This window comes from Pieris brassicae, chromosome 5 (genome assembly GCF_905147105.1).
Source record: "Pieris brassicae chromosome 5, ilPieBrab1.1, whole genome shotgun sequence".
Lineage (NCBI taxonomy): Eukaryota > Metazoa > Arthropoda > Insecta > Lepidoptera > Pieridae > Pieris > Pieris brassicae.
In genome coordinates, this window is record NC_059669.1 from 20693068 (window position 1) to 20713810 (window position 20743).

The window sequence follows — 20743 nt, forward strand, 5'->3', positions numbered from 1 at the left end:
AAATGCATTCGCGTAATAATAACTAATGATATAAGCTCGATACAAGTGTCATCAACGCAATGATGCTTCTCTCTGTGTAATGACGCAAACAGCTTGAAATACAATTAGATAATTGCATAAACGCTGTTACTCCGATTAAGGTATGCTGGACATAATCTGCATATGTAAAACAATGGATCATTAATGTACATTAACCATAGACGGTTATTGCATGCATGCTTCAAAGCGTTTTTATTGACCGGTATTAAACATAAAGTGATTTCATAAATAGATTTGTATATGTTTGTAAATAAAAATCAGTACAGTAGGTATCGTTTAACGTTTTAAAATTATACTAATATAAAACCGAGTTCTATACATTAAATTTCCTTTAAAAAAATTCACAGAATGGCACATATTGTTATGGCATTATTTATATAATTCATTTAATTTAGAAATACGAACTGAACCATAGAGAAGAGTACAATCCAAAAAGATTGTAAATCATTTTTAGTAGACAAAACATACATAATTATGGACATAGAATATAAACAACATAATAGACAAAGTTAAACCATTTATATGTAAGTACCAGGATCTCAGAACTGTAGAGGAAGCAGTACAGTAAACAGAACAAAGTGGACGTGCGGCAATCTAACCGGACCGTTAACAACAAGAAACGATGTCATATATCAACATCACACGGGGAAGATACCTCACATGCTACAATATTCTGAGAATAAGCCTGAGGTTTACAAGGGTATATGCATTGAATTAATATGTAAATCTGAGTACAAATTAAATAACAATTATATTAATGTAAATTTAACACAACTATATTCTACGTCATTCTCGTAATATTCAAATAGGTATATCATACGTTTGCATAGAAATTTAAAAAAAAGTATACAGTTCAGTGCTTCTAATACATTGTTAGAAATTTTCAGTTCAATAAATAAGCCATTCAATAATCGTCCTTATAAAATACAGCATATTGTTTGTTTTTTTTTTGTCATAGAATCTCGCTACTGGACGCGTATAGCTAGCCCGACCGAAGCTGAGCTGACTTGGGTTTTTCCCGTTACTAGCGCAAGGGCGTCTCCTGTGAGACTCGGACCTTGGCTTGTACCCTCGCGGGACCGTCAATCGCCTGAAGGGTAGATAGAAACGAAAAGGATCCCGTGAAGGCGGGTTTTTTAACATTGTTTTTGCATTACCGCGCGAGCAGCTTTTAATTTTTCAGCACCTACTCAGAGTCATTCATTAATAGTATCAAAGCCAGTTCTATGCGTATTTAATTGTAATCTACGATTAAAAATAATTTAATAGACTATTCTGAGTAGCACCGTTAAACTTACTAATTTATATTATATCATCAACTTATGATTATAGAGCAGTGTTGGCCTAGTGGCTTCAGCGTGCGACTCTCATCCCTGAGGTCGTAGGTTGGATCCCCGGCTGTGCACCAATGGATTTTCTTTCTATGTGCGCATTTAACATTAGCTCAAACGGTGAAGGAAAACATCGTGAGGATACAGACTTGCCTTAGACCCAAAAAGTCGACGGTTGTGTCAGACACAGAAGGCTGATCACCTGCTTGCCTATTCAATTCACAAACGATCATGAAACAGATACAGAAATCTGAGGCCCAGAGCTAAAAAGTTGTAGCGCCATTGTTTTATTTTTTTATGATTATAGAAGAATTGGTATTTACCTAGTGGCTAATACATACACTTTAAATTTACTAACCTTACTGCATAACTAACTGCGCACTTGGAAACATAAAATTGGACATTGGATAAACAACTAATCGTAATTAAATGTACCTGTAACAAAGATAAGATAGGTTTAGTATAAAAATATCAATACAATTAACTTTTAAATCATCATGTTGTATAAGCCTAGTGGTTAAATGTGTCTCAAGCGTATCACGGAGTGGTAAACGTAAGAACACCGCCATGTTTCAGACAGAAAATTGGTGATTTGCTAAAGTTCACCTGTCTAAAGTTTGATGACAAATTTATTGCATCTCATCAGTTATTTATTTATTTACACTTCGTTACACTACAATATAAAAAAATTGAACATAATTAAATCAAAAGGAGGGCAACTGGCGGCCTTATCCAGTGTTGTATGTTGTATAAGCCTAGTGGTTAAATGTGTCTCAAGCGTATCACGGAGTGGTAAACGTAAAAACACCGCCACGTTTCAGACAGAAAACTGCTGATTTGCTAAAGTTCACCTGTCTAAAGTTTGATGACAAATTTATGGCATCTCATCAGTTATTTATTTATTTATTTACACTTCGTTACACTACAATATAAAAACTTGAACATAATTAAATCAAAAGGAGGGCAACTGGCGGCCTTATCCAGTGTTGTATGTTGTATAAGCCTAGTGGTTAAATGTGTGTCAAGCGTATCACGGAGTGGTAAACGTAAGAACACCGCCACGTTTCAGACAGAAAATTGGTGATTTGCTAAAGTTCACCTGTCTAAAGTTTGATGACAAATTTATTGCATCTCATAGTTATTTATTTATTTACACTTCGTTACACTACAATATAAAAAAATGAACATAATTAAATCAAAAGGAGGGCAACTGGCGGCCTTATCCAGTGTTGTATGTTGTATAAGCCTAGTGGTTAAATGTGTCTCAACCGTATTACGGAGTGGTAAACGTAAGAACACCGCCACGTTTCAGACAGAAAACTGCTGATTTGCTAAAGTTCACCTGTCTAAAGTTTGATGACAAATTTAATGCATCTCATCAGTTATTTATTTATTTATTTACACTTCGTTACACTACAATATAAAAACTTGAACATAATTAAATCAAAAGGAGGGCAACTGGCGGCCTTATCCAGTGTTGTATGTTGTATAAGCCTAGTGGTTAAATGTGTGTCAAGCGTATCACGGAGTGGTAAACGTAAGAACACCGCCACGTTTCAGACAGAAAATTGGTGATTTGCTAAAGTTCACCTGTCTAAAGTTTGATGACAAATTTATTGCATCTCATCAGTTATTTATTTATTTATTTACACTTCGTTACACTACAATATAAAAAACATTGAACATAATTAAATCAAAAGGAGGGCAACTGGCGGCCTTATCCAGTGTTGTATGTTGTATAAGCCTAGTGGTTAAATGTGTCTCAACCGTATCACGGAGTGGTAAACGTAAGAACACCGCCACGTTTCAGACAGAAAATTGGTGATTTGCTAAAGTTCACCTGTCTAAAGTTTGATGACAAATTTATGGCATCTCATCAGTTATTTATTTATTTATTTACACTTCGTTACGCTACAAAATAAAAATTAACATAATTAAATCAAAAGGAGGGCAACTGGCGGCCTTATCGCTTTCGAGCGATCTCTTCCAGGCAACCACTGCGAGTAAAGAAAAAAATTAATAAATAAAAATGTATTAAATCACATAAGATAGGCAAGTAGTGCAAAAATACATGTTATACACATTTATTAAGACAAAACTAAACGGGAACAAAAAAAACAAACTAAACTAAAAAGATGATACATTAAAAATAGATTGAAGAAAGACAGAAAGTAATTTTTTAATTTCAATAAGTAATTTGGTTACCACTTAAAAAGTTTATGAACTGCAACTGCTGTCATCTTGTAAAAGATAAATAAATAGTGTATAAAACGTCTTCTTTTCTGTTTCGTGAGTATTTATTTTCCTTGATTTTTATAATTAAACAGAATAGTAAAAAAAAGTACAATAATAGCAATATTCCATATATGTATATCTATATATTTTCCTTAATCAAAATAGGAAGACATAAATGCATAAAAAACAGGGCCAGCAAAGTTAACTGTAATACTTATATTTGCTTTCCACGTCGGTATATCATATTAATTTATCGTAGCACAAGAATTTGTTTTAAAAAATATTAACTTAACAGTGGTGCATAGATCTCTGCTAAGCTGCCAATTCAATAATTACATTATAATTGGTACAACAACAGAATTGGCGTGTTCTAACGACTTAACTAAATTTCGAAGCTATTTCAATATCCGTCGTAAATAGAAATCAGTGAAGCGAAATCGCAGTAATAAGATCAAAATCCGCTGCACTTACGCGATAAGCTTCTGTATTGCACTATGCTAAATTAGTTAATGGACTGTAAACGTAAATAAATACGTTTATCATAACCCAATAGACAACAGTTTCGCTGATTATGAAATATTAATGTCTATAATTTAATTTCGTATGATATTTCAGTAAATACAGCATCATTTGTTACAATACAATTAACCAATCTAGTGATTGGAATTTCCATCGGCATTAAAGAATTATATGAATTAACGCGTAAATTTGTTTATATTTCTTGTTATTTAACGAAGTAATGTGGAGATCTATTACTACCTAACAATAATTAGTGCAATCTTTAAAGGTAATTTTTCTTGATGATCAGTAACAGACTTATGACTGATACACACTACTTAGTTCTAAGCCCTGACGCTTCGACTGGGTTTTTTTAAGTACATTGTTAATTACTATATAATTACCACAATTATCCTTAAAGTTAAATGTTAAGTATTCCTCGCGTTATGCAGTGAGTTCGATTCCCGACTGTGAACCAATGGACTTTCTTTGTATGTGCGCATTTAACATTTGCTCGAACGGTGAAGGAAAACATCGTGAGGAAACCGGCTTGCCTTAGACCCAAAAAGACGACGGCGTGTGTCAGGCACAGAAGGATGATTCATTTAGATTAACAAATTTTCATGAAACAGATACATAAATCTGAAGCCCAGACCTTAAAAGGTTGTAGCGTTAAGAAAAACACTTTTTGAACGGATTAAAGCTATGTATTATTATTAAAACTTATAATTATTTGCATAATTCTAAATTTTAAATTTTGGTCACGGTGACCACGCACGCTGAAAAGCACGCGAAACGTCGGAAAAAAATTAAAAATATGTACATAATTATAAGTTTTTAATAATAACACAACGCTTTAATCCGTTCGAAAAGTGTTTTTATTAATGTGTAAAAGCTATTTTAACAAAAGACAATACTAGGTTGTAGCGTTTTTTACTTTTTGTTTTTATTATTCGGGTTTAATCTGGTAGTAATAACGAATCTTGTTTGCTAGACTTATATAACTATAATATATATAATATACATCTGTTCCATGCGTATATACAAAAGTCACCAACAAAGTTATAAAGTCAATTGCAATCGTATTACATCAATAAAATGCTTATATCGATTTCAAAGCAAATATATCAGAAAATCAGAATAAGAGCGTGGAAACTCATTTTTCGCTGGTTTTACAACAAGGTACATTGGTTGCATATAATCGAAATGCATGTGATAAGAATGTTATTGTTACTCCGCCGTACGATAAACACAATTTGTAATACGAGTTTATGTTTATTGGGATTATTCGTATAGGTTTATATATAAGAACTTACATAAAAAATACAATCTAAAATCAGCGTAGTTGCAGTTTTTTAACTACTCAAGTCATTTTTCATCACAAATTCAATGGAAGAAACGAAGTATTTATTTTTATTTATTAATAATACAGCTAACAAACATATTATAAAACAAAACACTTAGACAATATACAAGGCCAAAACAGATTACATAGATAAATAATATGACACAGAAAACATTAGTATAGGGTATGTAGGTACATTAACAAAAAATAAAAAAGGTATTTTAGTTAAAACAGTGCAACTAGGTTAATAAAGTTTTTATGAATGTATGATGATTTGTTTTTGCTAAGGAGGACAAACGGCTTGCAAACTTGCAGGAAATAACACTGCCACAGCACTTAGACACAACATTTTATAGTACAAATGTGTGGGTTTGTTTTGGCTTTAGGCGAATTCTACATACTATATACAAATATTACATTATTTTGAACCGAGACTCCAGGTAATATTGGACATTAAATATTTGTTAAATTAAAATCATCACTTGCTCTGTATAATTTATAACAATTAAGAAACTTGTATTGTAATAATTTCAAATTAAGAACTTTGGTCCATGTAAGACACGCTACAAAGATGCAAGGAACGAAGAAGGTATCAAATAGACACTTTTTCTTAACGTCATTATCCTTCAGAACATACATGCCACTTAGAATAAAAACATATACATTATTAACAACCGTAAGCAGTTCAGTATTTTATTTCAATTACAGTATGCCATCCATACCTATAAGTAATAGCTGTAAAATGTGGAACTGATAGCAAACATCACCCAAACATGGCCTTTAAAATATCGAACAATTACTAGTTGTATTTGCCAGTGCGTTATCTTTTATATAGGCCATTTGGTCGTCACTCCTGCATACTTTGCTAAATGTATGAATAAATAACATGACAAAAGTGCAATTGTACTCGTATAGATCATGACACATGTTATTGTGATTGCTTTATTAACTTTTCTGTATAACAAAATAGCGAGTCAAACCTATAAACCCTTTACTTTTAAACCATATTTTTTAAAACCACTTTGCTTGGATAAAATAAAACTCATTTTTATTAGTATTATTACATATTGAGTATATTTACTCATCAAACTTTAACACAATATTTAAACAATTAATACTATACTAAGTAACACTAAGATATACAACACTTCCAAATCTGCTCTTGATGACATGAATTTAATCTTAATAATTTATTGTAAAGTGCCTGAAAAAACCATAAATAGATTTTCCTTCATTCAATGCGAGCAATCTCTTTCTATATGAATTAAAATAATTTCTCGGAATGACCTCAATAATTAACTAATTATTGAGATAATTATAATTAAAACCTTTTAGGTCTGATGCTCAGATTTTATGTATTTATTTCACGTTTTTTTCCGAATAGGCAAGTTATTTCTAATCAGACTTCTGTCCGTGATACACACCGTCGACCGTCGCCTCTGTCATGGTTTTCGTCACCATTCGAGCGAGTGTTAAATGCGCATGCATAGACTAAAACTCGACTTTCAAAGAGATTCATACACAGAAACCATTAGGCCAACACTACTCTTTTATAGTAACTGGTTTGATATTGATAAATAGCAATATCGATAACAAGACAATCTAATATTGTGAACATACATTTTTTATTGGAACGAGCGTATCTAATCAATTAAGTGGCGTCTTTGTAATTTCAATTCATTAGTAGATTGGCCTGCAACAATTGGCGCGACGTGATATCATACACATATATTATTGATACTTGCGAGCTAGCTACAGGTATACTCGTAAATAAAATATTAATAAATAATTAAAATATCATAAAATTAAAGAAAGTGTTACAATGTTGATTTGGTAATAAGGGATTTCGGTGGATATTTTGACAAGTAACAAAAAATGTTTTCAGAAAACAATACTAGTAATACTACTACTAGTTTCCGCATCCCCCACACCACAACATGAGGGTATATGAGACCCAATTCAAGACCCTCTGTTAATCAGAGTTCCGGATGCGCAACACAAACTCGGGTATTCGCTACACTGCCACAGTCAGGGACTTCTAGGTACGATTTCACATTCTACCGGAGGAAGTCTTATGAAACCTACACTAAGCGTTTAAAACTAAAATATTAGAGCATTACAATATTAATAATTTCCCTAAAAGCAAAATGCCTGTAAAATCATGAATACATAAGCAATACATCATATTTAACAACCTAAGCTCTTAAATAATTACTATTTCATAAAACGCTTAATGTAATCGAAATATCACTTGAAATTTTAATTAGACAGATAGAAAGAGATGTTGTTATGACAGATTCAACTCATAGGAAAAATAATTGCTTTTTAGATTCTCTCCTAAGTATACCAAGTTAGTCTATATTTAGTCCCAGACTTCTTTTTTATGAAATCTCGCCCAGCTCGGGCTGTTTCTGCGAGCGTAGCGTCGCGGGGTGGTCTTTTGCCAGAAGGGTAGGATAGAAGCTCAGAGGAGTCAGCGAAGTATGTCGAAGGTCTACGCCTTCCCCAGTGAAGGCGGTTTATTAACCTGATCTGATTTTAACTATCTGTGGCTTTTAATTTGCCATTAGCTACGGTGATTGGATCATTCAGTTCCGTTAGGACAAGCTGGAGCCCCTTTCGGGCCTTTTTTATCGTTAAAGGGTACCAATTGATCATTTTACGAACCAACTGGTTGAGATGATGTTTAGCCCTGTAGAAGTGACGTGAGCACGACAACTTCATCCATTGGGTTCCAGGTCAGGTAAGATCCAGGTCGTGGTAGACACCGACGTTCCTCTAGTAGAAGGGCGTACCAGTCGCGATTTTATTGAATCGCGACAGAATGGCTGCGAATATGGGACCAGACTTCTTCAAGAACGCTACTAGACTTCATTGTTGTGACTTTTAAAAGTGCCTTTTAAATAGGCCTAATTAAATTAAAAATGACTTTTTATATATTAACACTGTTGTAATAAGCAGTCATAACATAACCAGATACTTCAATAATTGAAATAAAAAATCATCAGTCTCATAGTGGAATACGACTTTACCTATAAAATATCAATATTACCTATAAAATATCTATGAATGCCTAAGGTATAAAGCTTGCGGTTCACAAGGGGTGAACGCACACGCCTAGTGGTCATACAAACCAGTTTCAAGTGCGAGTCTGTAATCTTCTTTTTCGCTTGCGAAGTACGAGAATAAAAATAATGTACGCAAGCTATTTTAGATAATAATTGTCCCGTGAATCTAGTAACGCTTATAGCGTTGATATGATAATTATGATAATAATACAATACATTTGGATGTTAAATGAATTATCGCTTTACTAGAATTTGTTGCATGCACAGGCTAGGGACTGTTTGTATCACTTAAGGAAGCATATAAAATAAAATACTTTTTTTTAAAGTTACATACACGTCTGTATATTAAAGAAACATTTTATCAGGTATATTACATTATTATTAGTACACCTTATTAGGTGAGAGAAAAGTTTTGTGGACTTAGACTTGCCCAATATTTACGGAATCACAAATATAAATTTTCTATTAATAGTAGTTGATCAATCTTCTGTGCCTGAGAGATCTTAGATTTTTGGTCTAAGACTTGTTAGGTTTTCTTACGCCATTTATATTCACCGTAAACTGAAGTATTACTTGCTCATTTATACCGAAATATTTAATTCAATTAAAGGACGAGATTAGTTATAATAAAAAAATAATAATATTAGTTTGAGCAATAAAATCATTTTTCGGGAATACGATTAAAAAGTAAACCTATATTTATAATTTTATCTAGAATATAAATCTCAAGACGTTTTAAAAATTCCACAACATTCAATTTCCTTTGGAAAGCGAGTTTAAAAGTTGTGTTGACAGCATTCCTTCAAGACTTTTTGTTTCTTTGTGACGATAAAGGCCAATACTAAAAATAATAAGCTCTAGACTAGCCATGTCGATGAACATTGAGTGGTACAGTGCTATTTTTATTTTTTTTTAACAAGGGGAAAACCGGCGGAATGATAACCTTTCATTTTCCTACTATATCACTATTCGGTCTCAGCGTAAACATTAATAATTAAATCCAGGCTATAAAATCAAAGCAGTTTCAAGTTAAGTTACAACACTTATACCTGAAGTCGAAGGTTCGAACCCCGTGAACCAACGTACTTTCTGTTTATGTATTTAATACTCGCTCGTACGGTAATGGGAAGCATCGTGAGCAAACCGGTATGCCTTATACCCAAAAAGTCGACAGAAGGTGTCGGGCTCAAAAGGCTGCTCACCGAATTGCCTTTTAGAAAACAGTAAATGTTAACGAAACATATATAGAAATATAACGACGAGACCAAAAAGATAGCGCCACTGTTTTTTATATTGATCTATCTACAGCTAGCTAGGTGGACATATGACCGGTGAGGGTGGAGGGAAAGCGTTGGATGCAAAGCACGGGAAACCGTTCTTACTGGAAAATTTAGAGGAGTGGAATATGTCCAATAGTAGAAGTTACCAGGCTTAAACAAAAGCAATGATTATTTACGAAATATTCAAAAAGAAAAATATATGGAAATTTTAATTTGGAGTTCCCAGCTTCGCGTCTTCCGAAGTCGATTTTACTATTGGTAAATTATAATCTTAACATGATTTGTAGTTAACGTATAAAGTGTCAGTAAATATTTCAAGATTATTTGTTCAGGTGAGTTTCCAGTCCGTACCTTTGAGCGTTTCTTGCCCGGGGCTACGTAGACCGTGGGAAAGTTCAAACTTCTAAGAAATGATTGTTCAGTAACAAAGTGGTACGAGAGAATTACTTGATTGAAGTGGACATCGATGGATGGCCTCGTTAGAGATTTCGTGTTTATTGATTAATCATTTTACCGATGAATACGCCCCGTGTATTGCAGAGAGAAAAAAAAATTATATTATCGTTTACAGTACAGATCTAGAATCGTCTACATTTCTCTGTATTTATCAGTCTAAAATTGCTTATTAAATTCAGAGTTGATAGGATTACATTAAATTAACAAATAATGTTATCAAATACATAGATTGTGTTTGGTATGTGTTTTCAAATATCATTATTACCTTTCCACATAGCCGCTTATAAAGTAATTCGCGTTAAACATTATTTTATATAATATAATGTGCTTATTAATACAGTAACAAAGCTTCTTCTCAAATTCTAATATTTCCCCGAGACGAACTGAGCCACAGATCCAAGTTCTTTGTTTAATAATTATGAAATAAATTATAGTCCTAGGGTTTATTCAAGACATGAAAGGGAGCAAGTGTAAATAGGTTTTAATAAGCTTCATTTTCCGTAAATGGTTTAATTAATGTCTAGCGATCTCTTTCATTAGTTATTTAAATTACAGAGTTTCTGTCTATTAAAATCTTATAAAATGCCCTTAAAATGATAGTTCCATTAGGTCCTTCACGGCGGTATCACTTAACATCAGGTGATACGCTTTGGCCCTAAACTATAAAACAAATTAATCGTATAGGATGAAACGATATTGAATCTGAGGCCTTAGCATATAAAGTGTACATGTTTCAATAGAAAACTTAACTTCTCCAAAATAATGGTAACCATTATCAACGGCCAGCTTTCCTGAGGTATCCAGAGATCCACCAGCTGATTAACGATTGCCAATACGGATTTCCCTGTGGTCGCTTAGCTAGGCAGATACAATTCAATCCATGGGAGTGGCTCTAACGGTTATTCTAGATATTGCGGAAGCCTTCGATCGAGTTTGGAATACCGCGCTTCTTTCGAAGCCATGAGCTCCCCAAGAAATTATGCAACTGAACAACGATCCAGCTTTTAATATAATGCCTATGGTCGGCGGTATCACTTACCATTAGGTGAGTCTCCTGCCCGTTTGCCTTTACTCTGTTCGTCTATATTTATAAATATATATATAAAAGCTATCGTATTGATGTATACTGGTTTATTTACTATGTTGTATGTTATATTTAGTTCCAAATACGCACACAGCGCCCTAAACGTTTTCATATAGAAATTTATCCATTACAATTGGATTTATCATTCGTACTGTGATCTGGCGCATCATAAAAATAAAAAATGTCGACACAGGAAGTACCTATACTAGATCAATAATTGACGCGAAATAAATTTAGTTAATTAGGTGTAATTACTTTTGTTTATTAAGTACACACATCTGCTGTAAACGTGACTGTTGTGTTAAAGGCTTAATTATCATCCAACCTAATCATGACACCATGTCGGTGTAAAAATTTTCTAAAAAAAGAAATTTCGGTTGCCCGCATATATAATCGAGAACCTCTGTTCCGTTGTAATAGAGCATATATTCGTTTCTTTCGTAAAGGCAATTTCCCTTTTTCGATGCCCTCACATTAATCTACATCGGAAGTTTGCCCGCGATTACGAGCGGCGACGATAATGGCCGAGCAACAATGGTCATTCGTCGACCGCCTCGTTTGGTTTGTTGGCTTAATAAAGAAAATCGAAAAATGCATTTCTGATGAACAACTTGTCAACATTTCTACGAATCAGTATTAATCTTTTGTGGAAATAGACCATCGTGTAAAATAATTACACACATTACATGTTTAGAACACTCTCGACAACGGCTATGAAGATTTTCATGATTTTTGGTTGTATTTTGCTCCAAATATGAGTATATTAACATTGAAAATTTAAGGGGAAAAAAGCCAATAAAAAAACTTCATATGTTAAAGTCGAGTCTGTCAAAGATTTAATGTTCAAACAGTAAATGCCCCGTCAAATTAATGAACGTATTTAAATAAAGGTTTCGAATCGACAAGATTTATCCACAATATTCATTCTGGCTTATTTTAGATTTTTCTAATGATAATTATTAATGTCAATAATGAAAAAGGTTTAACATATATATTAATTATCAATTATTTATGCGTGCGTCCAGTAGTACGTTCATAGATTGACGGTACGAAGATAATGTAGTTACAAGATAACAAAAATCTGTATTAACTTTGTAAATAATTATACACGTAAAATCGTTATTGCATAGGGAATAAACAAAGATCCACGTATTAATGAGAATACGGATATATTTTACTTTAGTTTAAATTTTAATCCAAATTACAAAATTTTAGTGAGCCTTGGATATTTAAAATTAAGAAATACATCAAATTCCTGATGCAAACAGAGTTCCTGTTTGCATCAGGAAACGTATTATCAGTGGGACTTTGTATTTCAAAATGAAACAAATTGTTATCATATCATATTTCCGATAACTTAACTAGAATGTTTGTTTAGTTCATTTATTTCAATTATAGTACAGTTAAGGCGCATTGTATATTAAACATGAATTATACAATAAAGGCAATAATACTTTAAAAACAGCAGAATTTGTATTCAGTATCACATACTGTACAATACGAATTCTGATTATCAGAGAAGGAAAAAAATATATTTTTTTGATTTTCACTGTGGCATCAATAAACATTACGATCTAGCCTAACTTAATACTAATAAGTAATTTAACTCCAATATGATTTACTAAAATATGTATAGTATTGTTGTACATTTATTGTGTATCATCCAATACGAAAGACGAAAACGAAAAACTGTTATAGACAATATTTTAAAAAAATCTTTGTATTTTTAGTAATTATCCAACAAAACGTACGTACATACATCCCTACTTCGTAAATAGCGATACATATTTGTTAGATACAAATATATCGTCTATATATTGATTTTATAATATATGTTAGAAAGTATTATAACCAATGTTCTAAACAAGGTTACTTCCGCTAATAGTACAAAATTATGATACAATAAAACTTTACGATAGTACGATAAACCAGAAGCAACATACATATATAAAATCCGCTATTTATGTTATATTATTAAAAAAATAGATTTGCCTACAATGTACCTGAATCAAATTATACAGGACAAACGCAATACATTTATAAAACTACTTACTATACAGCTTGCGAGTCTCAAGGTTCGAGGTCCTAAAATATTCTTTAAAAACCTGTAGAATGTGCAATTAGACAACCATTAAAGCCCAACAGACGATAAGAGGCAGGAAATGTTGGCAATAAAAACAAATTCTAGTAAAACTACAGCGCTCGCCGCAAATCATCTAGCTGCAGGGCAAATTAACGTTTAACGATTTCAGAGTTTTTTAAACGTTTTCGTCACACTGACAACTTAGAAATAGTACATATTTTAGCTAACTCTCAGTAAAGTGTCCTATTAAGGAGATGGAATCCCTTTTGCGCATCCCTATATTTCACAAACGTATAATGACACTCCCAAAATGCCAATGTAATCATCCATTAGTTTATATATTATATAATATTTCATGGGTTACCTGGAAGTGATCGCTCGAAAGCGATAAGGCCGCCAGTTGGCCTCCTCGTCATTTAATTATGTCAATTGTATTATATTTCTCTGTGCAACGAAGTGTTTATAGAAAAATAAAATAAATATTTTTGCTCTCTTCATCAATGAACTACACCATTGTTGTTATATACGCTAAGGTACAATAACCTTTATGGAAGAATAACACTAAATATGATTACACATTTAGTTCATTCCTAACACTACATGAAAAACTGACTAACAAATATATCAAACAACAACCACATTGATTAAACTATTAAATAGTATTTTCTGTATTTATTATATTATTTTTTATTAAATACTATTTATTAATAGTACTTTTTTACCATAATATAAATAAATAAATCAATGGCGCTACAACCTTTTTTAGGTCTGGGCCTCAGATTTCTGTATCTGTTTCATGATCATTAAACTAATAGGCAAGTAGATGATCAGCATTCTGTGCCTGACGCACGCTGTCGACTTTTTAGGTCTAAGGCAAGCCGGTTTCCTCACGACGTTTTCCTTCACCGTTAGAGCTAATGTTAAATGCACACATAGAAAGAAAATCCATTGGTGCACAGCCGGGAATCGAACCTACGACCTCAGGGATGAGAGTCGCACGCTGAAGCCACTGAAGCCCAACACTGTTCTTTTACAAATACAAATAAAAAAAACAAAAAGTAAGTAGGTTACATAAGTTTTTAAACAACAGGCCGCCTTATCGCTATCAAGCGATTTCTTCCAGGCAACCCTAATATGGGACAATAAAAAAAGGTAACACCTAGAGAGGGTAGTATTGGTAATCTTATGTTTTATATTTATTTACTTGTACAAACCTAGTCAACTTTTAAGACATTCTGTACCCTCAACACGGCACGGGCATCATTGACAAGCTTCCTACTCCAGCTCCAGTGTCGCAATTTGTACCTATGACCTTAACATTGTAAACCAATTATTAAAATATTATTGTTATGAATGTCGACGCTTCGGCGAACGGAGAAATCGTCACCAATTTGTGTTCCACCATGACATAAATTGTATTTTTCTTTTCTTTAATTGTATGCTAGAGTTAGACAAAAAATGTTATCATTGTGTAAATTTATTTAAATCCACCAGTCTATATATAATAACGATCCGGCACTTAAACCAAAAAGATGGAAAAAGATTAAAAATAAGCCTACATCCACAATTTCCCACGTCAATCGTTCCGGATGGAAACGAAACAATTCTTGGTACGCTATAAAATACAGTGTTACGTCGTCTCTATTGTTTTAATTAGACACATTATTGTAGGTTTAGAGTTATAACCTGGTTGTAACGTAATAAATCAATTCTGGGTTAATTTAATATAAATGTAGTAGAAGTGTATTATCGTTGCACACAGTATCGTCTTATATTAACATAACATATGTATTATTATAAACTTATAATAATTCCCGAAGTTTCGCGTGCTTTACAGCGTGCGTGGTCACGGTGACTGAAGACAAAAGGTGTTGAATGTCAAAAAGTATCACAGCTGTAGAGAAAAAATCAATTATAAGTTTATAATAATACATAGCTTCAATCCGTTAAAAAGTGTTTTCATTAGGACAATTATCTTCTTCTTCAGGGTTTGATGGAATCACTCAATTGTAAAAAAATTAATTTTATGAAAGGGCAGATTATTATATTGTAATAAAGATGTCAAACTATTACTGTAAATTAGAGGAAGTAGATAACATTACATGAAGACGTATATTTTGCATAGATGCTTAACATCAGCTAATTCATCAGGCTCGATCCGAGTAGGTACTTTATTCTATTCAAGTTTCTTGCCACTAATATTTACCTTTATTCTCTAGTAAGTAATACGCAAAGGTTGGTCCAATGTGCATACGAAGCGACCTTCAACATACGCGCAATTAATTAGGTATTAAATTGTACGTAACATTAATCTCCGGTGGGAGATTAGAACGTGGGTATTTACCAACTTTGTAACTACCCACATTTTAGGATGCATTGTATTGTATAATTAAACACAGGCTTTATATCACAAAGCATTGTACAGCTGGTATAGTCAAAACAAAACCTGCACGGAGTTGACATTAGAGAAATACGATCGGTATGCATAATTTTGATTGCCCTTAAACAATGAGCGCCAAAATTAAGCACCATACTTCAAATTAATCTGACGCAAACTTGGGCTATTAAACATCGAATCATAATAAAGCTGTGTGCAAAATTGTGTAAGTTAAATTTTAAAGCGATAACACGTTCTAAATTTGCGGTTATTTTAAGTTCTAATTAAACCTCTTTGTCAGTAATTATAAATGACGGCGATATAAAATTAACTATCGCGATCGTTACACTAAGTTTAAAGAATTTAAGAGGCTTCATTGAAAGAATTACAAGCGTATATTTCTAGTATAATCTTAGGTAAAACCAAGAAAAAGACTGAACTATCCATAGTAAAAGTAGTATTTCATATTTACTGTTTACTATATTAGAGTTATGTACTACATATTTTTCCACAGTTTTTCTACCGTCAAAGTACGATTGATAAAACATTACTTTTGTGCATTGTAAAATATATCTTAATACAAAGACTTAGAGACCCCATTACAATTTTAAAAAAAACACGAATTATTATTTTTTATTAACTGTGTGTTTATTCCAGAACGTCACTCCTTGAATCAAGACTGTCAAACCAAATTTTTCAATTGGAAATTTGACATTATCTCACAGTTTTGGAATAGAATTCAAATTATTGAATACTCATACTAGAACACTCTGAATTGTATTTCAAAACTGATATGAGTCGAATAAGTTTTGACGTCTGTCACCTGACGTCAAAACCAAACTCGGTTGACAATTTACCGGGCATCCGCACTTCCTAATAGCTTTCAACACTAAGAGTCCCAACATGGAAAGTAACAACTTTGGAAACTATTTTCAACTTTCTGCATCACTTCCTCGAAAATAAATTCAAAATTGCCTGTCATCATTTATGTCGGAAATGTTACGATAGATCCTGACTAAATTTGTATTTTTAAAGTTTTAAACACACAAACTTTCTACTTTAAAATATTTTATTATTATCATTAGTCGTGCCACCTAAGTAAGTCACATTTGATATTGTCTAAAGCAAAATTTGAGCAGAAACAATAAGCAGTGGTGTACCTGCGGCACCTGATAGCTAGTAGCTGGTGGAAAAGCGCAGGTCGGGCAGCGGTGGAAGTATCTCATTTCGGAGGCAAAGACACATATTGGGTCGCAGAGCTGACGGAGGAGGTGTGTGACTGCCACACGATATACATAGGTAGAGAGGAAACTACCCACTATGTTCCACTTCACTTAGTTCAACACTGACAATGCAAAAAACTAAGTTTTGTATCGCGCAGCCCGGAATAATTGAACGGAATGTTTGAGATATCGCGGAATATGATTTATTAAGTATTAAGAATATCCTTAGCGCAAAATCATCTGCACCATCAGCATACCCGACATACACACCTTCGCGTACATACCCTCCACTACTTTGACACCACCACACAACACAACAGTAGGTAATACTTAGTTATGTATTGCATAATTATTATTGTTTTTTCCCTATTGTAAATGTTTGAATCTTTTTTGTAAATATTTTGTATTCCATCTATTTTTAGTAGCATGTTTATATATATATATATATTGTTTGTTAGCTTGTAGGATTACGAAATAAATAAATTAATTTAATTTAAGTATAAACAGTTACATCTTTAATCAAACACATATTGCTTTAACTTTTAATGACACATTTCTGAATATAATGAAAAAAGTAAATAACTCTTGATTTATTTAAATTATAAATTGTCTCTGAACAAAGACGTTATTAAAGATTACGATGTAGCCTAACTTAAGACTTATAAGTAATTTGAAACTTACCTTATTTACTAAAAATTATATTTAACATAAGAAACTCTCCAAGAACACTACTTACAGTCTATACGGGGAAGACACTTTATTCTTGTGTACTATTTTTTCCAGTTACTGTTTAGCACTTAAGACTTAATTCTTTTATATATCCATGCAGAAGTCATTTAAAAATTATAATTTTCTCTGGATAAAATCATATTAACCACACACAATTTACATTCTATATACACAATAGGCTCAAAGGGTTGACAATGCTTACTGTGAAGGCTCCAGATTAGTTTAATAGATAAAAATTATAAAAAATTACGTTATATGTAAATCAGGTAACTGAAAATTTTCTTGTCGTGATAGTATAAGTTGTAATAATATAATTTATTTAATATGTATTTAGTCCTTTCAGCTACTATCAAATAGCCGAATCCAACAATAAAATACCCTTGAACTCTTTTTTAACTGTATTAGATTAATTCAAACCAATGGAAAGACAATAATTAATTGGTATGTTTGATAATGAAATATTGTTTTTCCACGACAATACTGCATTCACTTAAGCATATAAAAAGGTATTTCCGATGACGAATCGATGGCCTCTAAGTTCATTATGTACTTACTACCTACCGTATTATGTACCAACATAAATTAATACAATCAAGAATAACGAAGTATACGGTGTCTAAAATATAAAATATATAAACACTTGGTAATCAATGTAACAAAAATTTGCATTATAATCTTTGAATAATTAATTATGGTATGGAAAATACCTGATGTTAGTGGGTATCAAACAAATCTATGAGCATTAAAATGGAACTGCATTCGTTTAAATGAGTATACTTACCAAGTTATTAATAACGAATCTATCGGAAAACTTTAAGGATAAACAGCAAAAAAACTCGTTAAAACAAGTCGGTAATGAATAAAATATGTACATATTAACGTAAATTCTAATGAGTTAGATATACATCTACAGATATAAAATACATCAACACATATAATCTGAACAATCTAATCAAAACATTTGGATAACTATCGTTTTATAAATTCGTATTTATGGAATTTATTAATTCACCGTTACATAAGGGTCAATAAACTGGAGAACCTAGGAATAAATCAGCCGATCATAATCCTTCAAGTTCAACATCATAAGGACCGGACTAGTGACATTCCATGTGCAATCATTATTATTCGCAATGTACTGACCTTGAATGAAATGCCGATGGACACAATCCAGATGGTTTTAAAACTTATTGTTTTAAGCACATGACACTATGAATTCACTTAAATTCGAAAGCTCGCGTACTTGATAAATACATTCGCGGCGTACGTCCACACGTAACGACGCACCGAGTACGACTGGCCGAGCGATGATTCAAAGATACACCCGACTCGAGGTACGGACGACGGCTGGCTTATTACCTTTCTAGTGACAATCACAATCGCTAATTGCACAATTTCTGGGCTTCACGATTAAAATACGTATAGACTGAGATTGTTCATTCCACACATGCCAAATCTAGTAGTGTTTTTTATTTATTTAATCACGCCTCAATCACAATGTTACTCTGTTTTCGAAATTGCATTTAAGCCTCCTTTAACTAAGAGCTCAATTAGCATAGTATGTGGTGTGATCTACTTAATTTTATTTCGAAATAACCTTATGGAGGAGGCGTAAGGTCGTTGGCGATCAGAGGAGCGGGATTCGCACGGCTTCCGTTCGACTCATTTTATTATTTTTTGTACTGGAACTTAAGTAATTGCCATCGCGATCTTATTACGCGTTAAGCACTTCTATATTTCGTAATAACGTTTCATATTGACGAAAATAGATTATATTTAATAACATTATACTTTATTTCCATACACAATATTGCATTCTTTTTAAGAATTAAAAAACAAATTTACCAGTCAACGTTTGCTATTTGTATTGTACAGATGATGTTTTCACTTAGTAATAGTATAACCTTATTAATATTAAATTTTTAAGTCTCCGTCTCTGGTCTGGGAAAACTGCTCTTAGCAGTAAAACCGTTTTTATTTGTAATAAAAAAGAATATTTAATAAAATTGTTTCATATTAAATTAACTTTTGATACGTCAGACGTGATGTTTAACTTCAACTGCGTTTTATGTTAATGTTGTTATTGCATACATACACATACAGATGTTGTATTAATAAAATAACTGGGCAATAATGATGGCGGCACTTGAGTACACAAATTTAATAAGCATATTAGATAAAATGTATTAAAATTCACTTGGCTCTTACGGCCACGGTTAAACAGGTTGACTAAACAACATTTTAACTTTTATTCTTAGTACTTTCTTCCTATTGCACTCATGCATACATTTGTTATCTATAGGTCAATTAGGTTCATTAACACTCCGCGCACACATAGAATATCAAACGACATTCGTTTGTTTGTTTAGAAATTATACCATCTGTATTTTTACCCATTCCTGTTTAACCAAACCAAAGAACTCTTATGTTTTTCTTTTCTTTTAATTGTTACAAGAAGATGGAGAGATGGAAGCTGTTGTTACGGTACAATCGAGTGAGATGTTACAAATTAAATAACATAAATTTAATTAAACTTTGTCAACATAAACAGCGTTAATAACAATGTATACACGATATATAAATATCGCTGTAAAATAGTTAAATCAGAGAGTTAATTGAATCTCTAGACAGTTAATTAAATGTCGATATTCAATCAAGTCGCTAGCATTTTGATTTAAATAAAGCAGCGTCGAAAACATTTAACTATCTGTCTGACCGAAAGCCAGCGTGTTGATTAATAATGTAGACTGTGCCATGATTATTGTTATTTCGGGGTGATGGTGAAGAACTGAGAGCTTGTATATTCCGGGTTTTGCTTTATTGTAAATGGTTAGGTTAGGTTAGTCTCGTTGCCTAGGAACGTTTAGGAAACTCGTTAAACGTTTCGTTCACTCACTTGTCGGACGGAACTTTAGCGAGTTGATAGAAAATCGATTTTCAATTAACTTTCTGATTTAACTACATTTCTGCGACATATATATTATTGACAAGGTGT

General features: G+C 32.6%; 1 protein-coding gene across 6 annotated transcripts in view; it reads right to left on the reverse strand.

The window, feature by feature from the left end:
- The window catches only part of LOC123709348 (putative polypeptide N-acetylgalactosaminyltransferase 9), a 154610-nt gene that overhangs the window by 99557 nt on the left and 34310 nt on the right, over positions 1-20743 (reverse strand). For 3 of the 6 annotated variants that reach the window (XM_045660607.1, XM_045660610.1, XM_045660605.1), the window contains exon 1: positions 18892-19054. The exons of 1 other annotated variant lie outside the window; for it this stretch is intronic. The gene's annotated coding sequence lies outside the window, so the exon portion shown is untranslated. Of the gene's footprint in view, positions 1-18891; positions 19055-20743 lie in introns of those variants that run through there. 2 more of the 6 variants (XM_045660611.1, XM_045660608.1) reach the window with 1 other exon arrangement.